The sequence below is a fragment of the Pinus tabuliformis genome, chromosome 9 (genome assembly GCF_031772625.1).
Source record: "Pinus tabuliformis cultivar Carrire ecotype Pingquan chromosome 9, CPIR1, whole genome shotgun sequence".
NCBI lineage: Eukaryota > Viridiplantae > Streptophyta > Pinopsida > Pinales > Pinaceae > Pinus > Pinus tabuliformis.
The window spans coordinates 1,117,086,781-1,117,099,950 of record NC_142307.1 but is presented as its reverse complement, the minus strand read 5'-3'; the positions used below and the strand labels follow the sequence as shown (position 1 = coordinate 1,117,099,950).

Genomic DNA, 13,170 nt, shown 5'->3' with positions numbered 1-13,170 from the left:
AAGGAATGGTTTGAAAATTGAATTCATCAAACCTTGAAATGAAGGTGCATTGGTAAGGCCAAAAGGCATGACCAAAAATTCATAATGACCCTCGTGAGTTCTAAATGTTGTTTTCGGAATGTCTTCAATCTTCATTCTAATTTGATGATATCCTGAACGAAGATCCAACTTGGTGAAGTAAATTGATCCATGCAATTCATCCAGTAATTCATCAATGATAGGAATGGGAAACTTATCTTTAATAGTGAGCTTGTTGAGCTCCCTATAATCCAGACACATGCGCCATGATCCATCCTTCTTGTGCACCAATATGACTGGGGCAGAGAAAGAAATTTGACTTGGTTGAATTATACTAGCCTCTAGCATTTCTGCAACCATACGTTCAATTTCACTCTTTTGGGCATAGCGATATCTGTACAGCCTGATGTTTGGAGGAACACTTCCTGGAATCAGATGAATAGCATGATCATGATCACGAATAGGTGGGAAACCTTTGGGAGTCTAAAATACCTTGGAATGATTGTCCAAGACTTTTTGGAGATCTGGAGAAATAGATGATTCCACTGTGGACACATCTAGCGAACATAATTGTGCAATTACACCTCTTTGTTCCTGTTTTTAGAAGCTTTGTCATACCGTTAGAGCTGATTATCTTTCCCGGTTTCCCTGCAATACCCCTTAATTCAACTTCCTTTCCTTCCACAGAAAATTTCATGAAAAGTTCTTGAAAATTAAAAGCTATTGTACCCAAGGATTGTAGCCATTGGACTCCTAGTACAACATCAGCACCTCCCATTGGAATGGAAAGAATTGGGCTAGTCAATACATGTTCTCCCATGGATAGCTTGATATTATGGAACTTCCCCGAGCAATTTATTGTTCCTCCATTTGCAACCATCACTTGACACTCTGGTGCTGGATATAAGAAGCAATTCAATTCTCTTGCTACCTTACAATGAATAAAATTGTGGGTACTTCCTGAATCAATCAACACTATTACCTTTTTCTTCTTGATTTGTCCTTCTATCTTGATGGTTTGAGGAGTGGTAATTCTCGCCAATGCATTACAAGATATGGTTGGATTCATTTCTTCTTTATCTAGGCTTTGTTCCTGGAGTATATCCTCTTCTTTTGAACTTTCTTGCTCCTTTTCTTCTTCCTCTTCACAATCAATGTAGAATAATTTCTTCTTAGCACACTTATGACCTTTAGTGTATTTGCTATCACAACTGTAACAAATCCCTTTTACTCCTTTTTCTTCCAATTGTTGTGGTGTCAACCGTATAGGTTGTGGAAGACTAGCGGCAACAACACTTCCATCTTTATAGTTGTGAGTGGTATGCTTCCTAGTTGCCATAATTTTGCTTTCCATTTTTCTTGCTAACCTGAATGCCTTCTCTAATGAATCAGGTTCCCAAAGGAAAACATCATGTTGGATATTATCCTTTAAAGACCCTATGAACACATCAATCCTATGCTCCTCTGGAATATCTTTTACCCTTATGTTCAATTTTTGGAACTCCTCAATGTGCTCCATTACTGAACCCTTTTGTTTGAGACTTATCAATTGGCTAAAAAAAGTGTTGCTTTTTGTATCCTCATAATGTGTTATCAATTCTTCTGTAAAAATTGCCCAAGTGATAAATTGTTTACAAGAGCAAAGCCATTGATACCATACAAACTGATTTGGTTCCAAATATAAAGTTGCAATACGTACCTTTTGTGTGTTTTGCACATTATTGAGATCTAAAAATTGCTCCATCTGTAATATCCATGTTGTGGGATCCTTGCCATCAAACTTCCTCATATCGATTTTTGGAATATGGTGGGTCTTTGATCCAACATTAGAGTCTATGGAATCATGATTAACATTTCTTTTGTTCTCATCATGAGTTTCCTTTACTACCCTTTCACCATTAGTGACCCTTTCTTGTAGCAACTTATTCATATTTATCTTCAATTCTTCCATGTCTGTCTTCAAATCTATCTTCAAATTATCCATCTTAGCTTCCACGTCATTCATCTTAGCTTCTACACCTTTCTTTAAACAATCCATCTTAGCTTCTACGCCTTTCTTTAAACCATCCATCTTAGATTCTGTTCCTTTTTGTGCAAGGGACAGTTGTTGCACTTGGTCTTGTAATTTTGAAATATCATGTTGCATTTCTTCCTCTTCTTCATGAGTCATGCTAGAGCTTTCAGGTTCCTTATTAGGTGTTTGCATTTTCTTTCCTCGAGGCATCAGCTACCGATAATAATTCTCTACTATGCCCTTTGAATTCCTTCAAAATAAATTTTCAAACCAAGCTTAAGCAAAAATTTAAGAAAATCTACACACCTTTTTTCACTTTGTAGGAGCTCAATATTGCCTCTGATGTATCTCTGTACTTTCCAATCATCTAGATCTAAATTTGTGACCTACAGTAGCCCTCTGTGTCCTCTTTCCAATGCCACAAGTCTGACCCAAATTGGATTCTCCAAGGAAGAGTTATGTGAAATCTTCCACAGTGACTTTATTATAGACTAGTTCAGTAGAGTGAACTTGTACGACGTGCCACCAGTCACTGTTTCGACCTTTGGATCTGAAAAATGCATACAAGAAACGACAGTTCGTCCTCTTTCTGTACCTTCTTACAAAATTTCAATCCGATCCCCAGAGAGAAATTTATGACGCTTTTCCCCAGGTCACCTGTTTGGAATGTAATTCAGGAGTCTGCAAAAAGACCAACTTCCTCAGATCATATCTCTGCAAATATAGCGCGAACAGCTCTGCAATTCGGACCTGAGGTTCAGCGCAATTTGTTCTCAAATGGGTCTTTTTTGCAACTTCTGAAATGTCGTAGAAAAAACGTTATAGCGAAAATGCCATGATGACCTGTTTGGAGCAGCGAAACCCTAGAATCCAAAGCTCTGATACCAAATGTTATGAAACCAGCTCAAGAAAAAGATAGAAAAGATAGATCAACGCCTTAGAATTCAGCCTCTTCGAGGGGGAAACCTCCTTTACATTACATAAATGAACAATTCTTGGATGATTCAAATGACAAAACCTCCTTTCTATATATAGGAGTCTAAGGAGTCACAATATAACCCAGCCGACCTAACAATAATAATATAAAGCCACAAAAATAAGAATAGAGGGATTCTATGGGGCACACTAATAACAATATGGGGATAATAGGGGCACAAAAATATTAATAAGGGGTACAACTACAATAGTAATGGGGTAATCACTAGTATTATAGGGACCCAACAGATACCATGTAGAAATTCCTTATAGATTCAAACTGCTAATTGTAATTTACTAAAACACTAAACTTGAATCTACTATAATCATCAATGGAAACAATTAAACGATCGTGAAATCACGAATCATATAAGAGAAATAATTTAATCAACACATTACACAATGATTTCCCAGGGAAAGCCATATCTAAAAGCCCATGCTATCTATATATTGCATTAGTCAGAAAATATAAGAAGCTTACAATGTTTTTTGCAAGCCTAAGCAACCTCTGCACTATCTCTATATGTCTCACAACTTCCTAGACCAGCCTAGGCCAATACTTAACCAATTTTTCTCCCATGTCCCTATTTCCTTGTGTTGTTTCCTTGGGAATTATCCCCCCAATAGTTAGGGAAATTCCTCAATATGAATTGCACAATCCTCATAGGCCTTCCTCTGACTTCATGCACCACCTATACAATTCAGATGATTATACAACTGACAATACACTGTTCCTAAACTCCAATATCAACTAGGTAACTCTCAGATATGACATGCATGAGTTATTTATGAGTGAATCATCAGTTAACTAGTTGGACACATGAAGAAACACTCCACTGTATGACTTCCTACTAGTTCCTCCATTAGTTGGAACTATGTTAACTGACTTTAACTCAGGTAAAATGAATTAATTAATTACAACTCAAAATAAACTCAACCAAGGTTCCTATAATGTAGGAGATGCTTTACATGACTCAAGTTAGACCCTCAACTCGAATTAATTGAGTTAACTAAGTCAAATTAACTTAGTTCACAACTTGCAATGTGAAATTACAATTTTATTCTTAATTTAATTCAAGGACAAAATTAAATTAGATTTTCCTATTGCATTTTCAACACTCCCTCTCAACAAGAAAGGGATTATCAGATACCTCAATCCTGCCTCTATGGAACTCTAATTTTCCTCTTTACGGTGCCTTATTCAATATGTCTACATCCTATTCCTCTATAGGAATGTACTCTGACAACATGATTCTCCTTTGCACACAATCTCGTAGATGGTGATACTGTATTTTGATATGCTTGGACGGAGAATTAAAAAATGAATTCTTAGAGAGTTTGATAGAACTCTGATTGTCATAGTAAATCACTTTATGATCCATCTGTTGACCAAATAAACCAACAAGGATCTTTCTCATCCATATAGCCTCACAAGTTGCTTGACTAGCAGCCATGTACTCTACGTTTTCTAAACTGAGTGCAATTGATCTATGCTTCATGTTGTACCAAGAAAATTATGTTGACCCAATACTAAATATTCCCCTTGATGTGCTCTTCCTGCCAGATGGACTTCCTACCTAATCTTCATCTGTGAAGCCTTGTAGCTTCACTTCCTCTCTCTGTCTGTACCAAATACCAAACTGAGTGGTGCCTCTGAGGTATATCAACACATGTTTTGCTACCTTCCAATAGAGTTTGGTTGGCTTAAGCATTGCCTGACTAATCTAGTTAACTGCAAAATATATGTCTGGTTATGTGTTCACTAAATACATAAGTGATCCCACAATATGCTTATAAATAGTAGCCTTGACTACTTCACCTAAGGTAGCATCTTCCTTCCTCCAATTCCCTACTAGAGGAGTCTCCATGGGTTTCCTTCTCTCCATGTGGAACTCCTTCATTATTTTGTTGTCATACATTCACTGAAAGATAAACATTTCCTCATCTCCTTGCCATACTTCCATACAAAGGAAATAATGCATGAGCCCAAGGTTCTTCATCTTGAATTATCTTGCAACATCCTCTTTGCAAGATTTTACTAGCTTCTCATCACCTGTTATAATTAAATCATCGACATATATACTATAATAAAAGATTTACCTTCAACGACAACATGGTAAAGGTTCGCATCTTCTTCATTTCTGGTGAAGCCCAACCTGGTGAACTAGTTGTCAATCCTAGTGTACTAAGCATAGGGTGCTTGTTTCAATCCATACAGTGCTTGTTTGAGTTTGCACACATGTAACTCTCTATTGAAGGTATAAAATCCTTCCGGCTACTTAATGTACACCTCCTCCTTAATCACTTTGCTGAGGAGTGCTGTCTCCACATCCATCTGATGTATCTTCCATCCCATATGAGTTAAAATTTCTCGAATAGATATGATTGAAGAATACCTTGCTACTAGAGAAAAGGTATCCTCGTAATAAATTCCCTCCACCTGAGCGAACCCTTTGGCCACAAATTTGGATAGGTGTTTCTCCACACTCCCATTTGCTACTTGATTTACCCTGTAAAGCCATATGGAACTCACCACTCACTTGTATACTGGTCTAGGAACCACTTACCAAACATTGTTTATGATAATGGAGTCATACGGCTTTAGCATGGCATCAACCCATACTAGTTCCTGCACTTCTTCCTCGAATGAGGATGGATCAATCTTTACAATCTTGCTCATTAGATCCATGTAGCCAATGCACCGATCCGGTGACCTCCTCTACCTGCGTTGTGATGTGGGTGTTCCCAAGTTTTTTCTAGCATCATGCCTCAATCTGTCAGCCTCTCTCATATGCTTCCTTCCATCTCTCAAAGTCTTTTCATGAGTGGGTGCTTCCACTCTCTTCTCCTATGTATGTGGTTGATCCACATCATCCTGAGGTTCTTCCTTTGGATCTAAGAGCTTGTTACAGTTCTATTTGGGCACATCACTCTTTGTAACTGAAGTTGTCCAATTTACTTTAGTTACAGAGACTCCAAGGGAAGGCTAACTTTCTAAGGAGATTCATTCCCAACTATGCCAAAATGGCTAAAGGATTCACTCATCTTTTGAAAAACGGAATTCCCTTCCATTGGGACTAGGTTGTGAAAGCTTCCTTTGATGCTTTCAAAGATACCATGATCCAAGCATCACTAATGTATTCCCCTAATTATCAGAATTACTATTTCATGTATCTCGTCACTATAGATACAACCATTGCTATGGTTTTAGTCCAAGAAGAAGATGGGATTGAACATCATATCTATTATTTGAGTTGTAATCTCAATGATATGGAAGTTAAGTATTCTTATGTTGAGAAGCTAGCTTTGGCTACCGTTCAAGCTGTACAGAGATTTCGTCATTATATCCTACTCCGAAATACCACTGTCATTTCAGATTGCAACCCTATGACATACATCTTGTCACGTCCAAAATGGGGCATTGATTTCATGACATGTAACCCTCACTCGGCAAGGGGGAATGGGTATATTATTTTCGTCGTTGACTATTTTACAAAATGGGCCAAGGTGATGCCTACTTTAAACAACAGTGGTGAGACAGTTGCACTTTTTTTCTTCAACCATGCGGTTGCATGGTTTGGTGTACCACAAGCCATATTTATAGATCATGGTTCACATTTTCACAATCACATGATGACTGAATTAACTTCCAAGTTAGGACTTTCACATGACAGTTCTACTCCTTATTATCCATAGGCTAACGAACAAGTTGAAGCCATCAACAAAATCCTTAAGCGAATGCTTCAACGAAATATAGGATTTCACAAATGAAACTGGCATTTGATCCCATACTCAGCTTCATGGGCTTACTGAACCTCGATAAGAAATGCAACTCGATTCACACCTTTCCAATTGGTGTATGGTCTAGAGGTAATATTTCCAATACAATGTGAGATTTCATCACTAAAAATCGCAATTGACTTGTTACCTAACACTTCTGATGAGGAAGCACATTTCTTATAACTCATCCATCTAGATGAAACACATCGTGAAGCCGCATTGGCCAACAAAGCACATAAGAAATGACTTAAGGCACAATATGGTTGCAATGTCAAGCCTCACATATTCTCAGAAGGAGACCTAGTCTTGATTTACGATCTGGAAGATGATAATTTAGGACCAGGAAAATTTGAACCACTATCAATGGGCCCATATATTGTCAAGCATGTTTTGGCAAAAGGCGTTTATGATTTTTTTTATTATGATAGAATCCCATTGTCGTAGCCCCGAAACAAGTTGTATCTTAAACGTTACTATTCTTGATTGTGCATAGTCAAAACACTGTATATATGCTTTGATTGCATGTGTGTGTCACAGTGTGACTTTTAGAGTTCTTTATGTGGTTAGTAATCTACTTTTTATTTTTTTCAGATGCCGAAATATTTGGAACCATTCGTTTTTTATGCCAATGGTGCTAGTCATAGTATGTAGAACCTATCTTCTGCATCAAGGGCCATATTCACTCCAAGCGGCAAGCTAGTGAGTTTTCAAGGGATTTTTATCGGTCATTCAACGAACAATATCGATGAGTATAGCGCATTGATCGAACTCCTCTCTAATGCCATCTTGCTTGGCATTCACCGAATCATCATTAGGCTAGACTCACAACTTGTCGTACTACAACTTACGAATATTTATACCATCTGAAATCAAACTATTTATCATATGTTCTTTAGAGTTCATCTCTTGGAAAGACATTTTGATTACATTCAATATCAACACATTTCCATAAACTTTAACACATTGACTGATTCTTTAGCGAATTATGTGTTAAACAGACATTTATGACACATGTAAAGAGTAAATTTTCAATTCACATCAATAGTTGAATAGGATTACACATAACCATACAAAAACACTGAAAGTAAAATAGATAGATGTTCAAAGTTTTTACAAAAAATTGTGTCCAAGACATGTTGGTCATCTGACCTCAAAACCTCAAAATACATACAGTAAATCATCCTACGTAGATCTAATGATGCTCATCATAATAGGTCACTGCCTCAATTATCATGCGAAATAGCCTCATCCAACAGCTAGGTACACCAATAGTATGGTGTTGTAGTCTCATCGATAACTCCTCAATCTGAATATCTGGTATACCGAGGGTCAACCCCTCTATATGATCCTGCAACTCTACTAGTGTCTCGGTCAGATCCAAATACTGGAGAACTGCTCTTCCGACATTTCTCCTCACTGGTTCACCCGCCTCTTGTTTATGACCCATTGGTCAAACAATGCAAACATCTGTATACATGAGAACATTGTTAGTTTAGTCTTGGAAACATCAAAAAACAAAAAAACATGTAAAAACTCAAAAATTCAAAATACATGGTCAAAACAATTTACCTATAGCACTCCATTGAGCACCCACTGGTAATCTCAAATTTGGATCTCCACAAAAATACATCCCTGCATATGGATTCTCCTCAATGACAATATGTTGTCAACTCAGCCAACTAAATAATCTGGTAGAAAATGACATTGATGACTAACCAACATGTCTAGCCATCAACTCTACCCATCTCTACATCCATGGATCTCTAGGACCAACTAAACTCAGTGCCACATGTTGAGGTTGCATCAATGGAATTCTCTCCAAAGTAAAAGCAATTAAGATCAATCCATAGTTGAAATTTTTTGTCTTACTGCTCTTTACTTTAGTCAACTGCTCTTTCATCAAAGAGAGTACTGCCTCACACCAGTTGGACATAGTTGGCTCGAGACACTCAAGCGCATACTACATGTATGACCTATTCGCAACATGAAGTGTCGTACTACCTGTTATCACTGAAAATTCTGTTGCCAAAATTGTTTAGACTAGTTTAAACACAGGGTGTTTTCGCAGCGCCTGAATTCTTTTAGCAGTTTCGCAGCGCTACCTGTTTAGGTGATTTCGTAGCGTGCTACGAAATTGGGGATTTGTTCGAGTTTTCAATGGAGGTCCAAAATCTTAGCATGCTTATTGAGCAAGTTAGCTCTTCCAGCAGTTGGGAATGATAATAGAATAGTGCATGAGCCAAACTTATTACAATAAATTGTGGCACCTATCCTTACGAAACTTTTGACAGCTCCCTGCCTTCCTTACGTTTACGTGTCCCTCTGCATTCCTTACGTGTTTGCTCGGGGCTTGTTTGCGCAGAGTCATCTTGATCTTTAGACTGATAATATGTTATGGAAGAGAGCGCAAGGCAAGGTTGTGCTGTGTGAGAAATTAGCACCTAATCTTTCTTTACAAAATGGTGACTGCAAACCTTGTGCTGCCCTGTTACATATGTTGCTATATCTGCATCGTGGTTTGCAAGATTCAACTTCTTTGAACTTCAGAATCCAGAATCATAATTTGCTGCTTGCGGAGACAGAAGGGTCCTATACATCACAACAAAATTTCACAAACTTGGATATTCATGTTGGTCAGTCTTACTCATTCCTGGTGACGATGGACCAGAATGCAAGCAGTGATTATTACATGGTGGCAAGTGCGCGCTTTGTTAATACAACTATTTGGTCCAATGTCACGGGTGTGGCAATATTGCATTATTCCAATTCTAAAGGTAAGGCAAAAGGGCCTCTTCCAGATGGTCCGGATGATTATTATGACAGGTACTTCTCTATGAACCAGGCAAAATCTATCAGGTGGAATGTATCTGCCGGGGCTGCGAGGCCTAATCCACAGGGGTCTTTCAAATGGATCTATCAATGTCACTCAGGTCTTTGTGTTGAAAAACAAGCCACCAGAATTGGTCAATGGGAAACGACGTTGCACTTTGAATGGGATCTCTTACCAAGCTCCTGCAACTCCACTCAAGCTTGCTGATCATTTTAATCTAACCGGAGACTTCAAACTTGATTTCCCAGACAGACAAATGAACAGGACACCAAAGCTTGATACGTCAATAATTAACGGCACCTATAAAGGATTCATGGAAATCATTCTACAGAATAATGATACAACTGTGCAAAGTTATCACATGGATGGCTATGCCTTTTTCGTTCTCGGGATGGACTATGGAGATTGGACCGAAGACAGCTGAGGAACTTACAACAAATGGGATGGAGTTGCTCGTGCCACAGCACAGGTTTTCCCCAATGCCTGGACAACAATTCTAGTATCTCTAGATAATGTTGGCATGTGGAATCTCCGAGCTTAAAACCTAGATACCTGGTATCTGGGTCAGGAAACATATGTAAGGGTTGTGAATCCAGAGATAAACAACAAAACTGAGTTGCCTCTGCCTAGCAATGCTCTTTACTGTGGTGCCCTCTCGCGCATGCAGAAGCCACAATCCCATACAAATGATCAAAAAGCGTCGGCGTCATCTATCAATGTTGGCATGGTTACATTGCTAGGCTTCCCAAGCTGTGTGGAGAACATACCACCAAATAAGCTCAACTAAGCTGTGACGATGCTACACCTTTGGACGCTGTCACCATGACATATGTCTCAACTATGGAGGCCTACAATCATCCAGTGACTGCTGTACAGTGGCATCCAGAGAAAAATACATTTGAATGGGAAATACCAACAATTCCTCACTCTGCAGACGCAATTCAAGTAACTCAAAGCGTTGCCAACTTTGTTATTAAGTGAGGATCGAAAAGGCCGGGTTCATACGCTTAACTGTGAGAGGTTGACAGAGCTTATATATCTGCAATGATTCAGCAAGAGAGAGATGACAAGATGTACTGTTGTTTCTTTGATTAACTTTGGCATGAAACTGAGGGATATTAAAGTTGAGCTACTAAAAGGTTTTGAGGAATGACGGCCTGAACATAAACCACCAACACAAGTTGAGGAAATCAGAGAAGTCTGTGGTTGCAAAGGAGACACCTCAATCATCAAAGCAGAAGATCAAGCAGAAAACAAGGCTTTGAAGAAAGAGGTTAGCAGTTTAAAGAAGAAACTAGGTAAACTAGCTCATTGATCAAAGGGGAAATTTGCTTTCCAAGTTTTGATAAATTTTGGTTTCCATCATTTTGAAACTTTTTAGATCCCTAACACCTGTACAAAGTAGCTGAAGAAATCATGAAGTTAAGTCAACAGTGCTTTAAGATTCATATGTTCTGTTTTGATTATCTACAGCAGTTTCGTAGCCCGCTACGAAACTGCTGTAGATGACTGTTTTATGAGAAAAAATGAAATTGATGCTGAGGTCAGCAAATCTTGAAAAGGATGACTCGAGGCCAGTAAGGAGACGATATAAAGCTATCCAGGTATTCAAAGGGTGACAGGTGTGAGTGTTGAGAAAAAAGGTGAAACTTTTTGTTTTTTGCTAAAAGTCTTCCTAAAGTTACTTTATGACCGAATTGTTAGGGTTCTGGTAGGGTTACCGAAATTTTGGGTGGTACACCTGTTCAGTTCACAAAGCGTCCAGATCATGAGGCATATTGGATTATGCGTGGTTATTAAAGGTATTAAATGACTTGGAGCATAGTCTTTTAGTGCATGAAGACTAATGGAAGGCAGGGACCGTGAAAACAGGGCACATATCCTCATCAACTAATGAGTCATCCACACAGCAAGTATCCGAAGCTGCTCGTTCAGTGAATGTTTCTCCAGCATGTCTTGGCCACTACAGAAATGGTACAGGTGTCAAAGTTCAAGAAAGCATCAATGCACACGAGGAGATAGAATTAGAGTTTCAATAGGAATGGGACTCTATGTATTCACAGCGCAATACCTTTGTATTTAATAAGTTTGTTTAGATATAGATAAGGCAATTAATGATAGGATTTCGAGCTCCCCTCATGCTGGAGGAGGAGACTCAAGTAGTTTTAGTTTTGTTTTCCTATATATAGGAGAAATTCTGATGTAAGAGAGGTTGGAGATTTTTATAAAAACAGAGTTTTCATATTGGCTTATGTAAAAGACTTTGACAGTAATAGAAAGAGTACTTTTTCTTCCCAAGATTCATCTTGTGTTTCAAATGCTCAGAGTATATGTGGTTTGGTATTTATTCTTCTTGTTTTACAGCTCACTAAATATGCAATCACTCTGAATTCACCTAGTGCTCAGACTTCCTGTGTATGTTTTTTGAGTTGAGGTTCTTCTTGAGAAATGTTCTGAGTGTTTAGACATTATATGCCTTGGCTTCCATGATTGAGTAGCTAATAATTTACTGCAGAAGTGTATGACTCCATGAGCCCAATGGAAGAAGTCTAATTTTGTTGTTCCAACCAGCTTAAAATTCATCTACTGTTTAAAGAGTTAGCCATCTTTTCTTGTCCTTAATGCATATCAAAAATCTGTGAGAGAGCCCTCTCTGACTAAGGAGGCTAAACCTTAGTCTAAAGCCTGGTCTGAAATAGTTTCATGAGATCTTACTAAGTAGCAGCCCTTAGTACACGATTTTGTGATAACACTACCCACCAACTTTGTGATAGTAAAAAGGATTGTTCGCAAGGGCATATTACGAACATCCTTGATGTTTATCTTTCCATCTTCACTAGGTTGTGTACCTGGCTGGCAGAATTTTCAAATGTAGTCCCTCACAGATTCAACCCCATGGGTAGAACCTGAAAGAGAAATGGGGGCACCACGTCTCAAAAATCCTGTGAGAAAGTAAATATCATTGATAAATATAAGGATCACTTTGTCCCCTATGAGAAAAACATGTTCCGTTGGATCCCATGAATGAACCAAGAACTGCAATAGTTCTAACTGTTGTCTCGTCCAGGATAACCTGAAATATTTGAGTAACCCACAATCTCTGATAGCCTCAGCAGTGCCATCGTCATTGAGGGAAACCATATCCTATTCTTCATGTTCTCTTTCATGCCAAGTGATAGCCATTCTAATCCGATAAAATTCTGAAATCACACCATAGGCTTAGTTAGGATCCATTTCATGCAAAAAACTAAAGATATTTTGGGTAGAAATGATGAAACAAATTTCTAAACTTCACCCAGCGCACCTGTCATCTTGAGAGAGTGTGCTACAGAGTAGTTTCCCTTCTTCTTGACTACACTGCAACGTAGTTTTCGATGCATTGGGGTGCGTTGATACCATGGCGTGGTATATTTACCGTAGAGACCCCAAAACCCTAAAAATTTTGCTCGAAATTGAAAAAGAATGACCTTAAAAGAAAGACAAGAGGTAGATCTCCTACCTGGTCCTGATGGCACGAAGAATGATCCACATAAGCTCCCATGATCAGCTGCTG

The 13,170-nt window shown here is 38.4% G+C and overlaps 1 pseudogene; it reads left to right on the top strand.

The window, feature by feature from the left end:
• The first annotated feature begins 9,176 nt into the window (after nucleotides 1-9,176).
• On the top strand, nucleotides 9,177-10,404 carry LOC149152578 (monocopper oxidase-like protein SKU5 pseudogene; annotated as a pseudogene).
• Nucleotides 10,405-13,170: the final 2,766 nt, after the last annotated feature.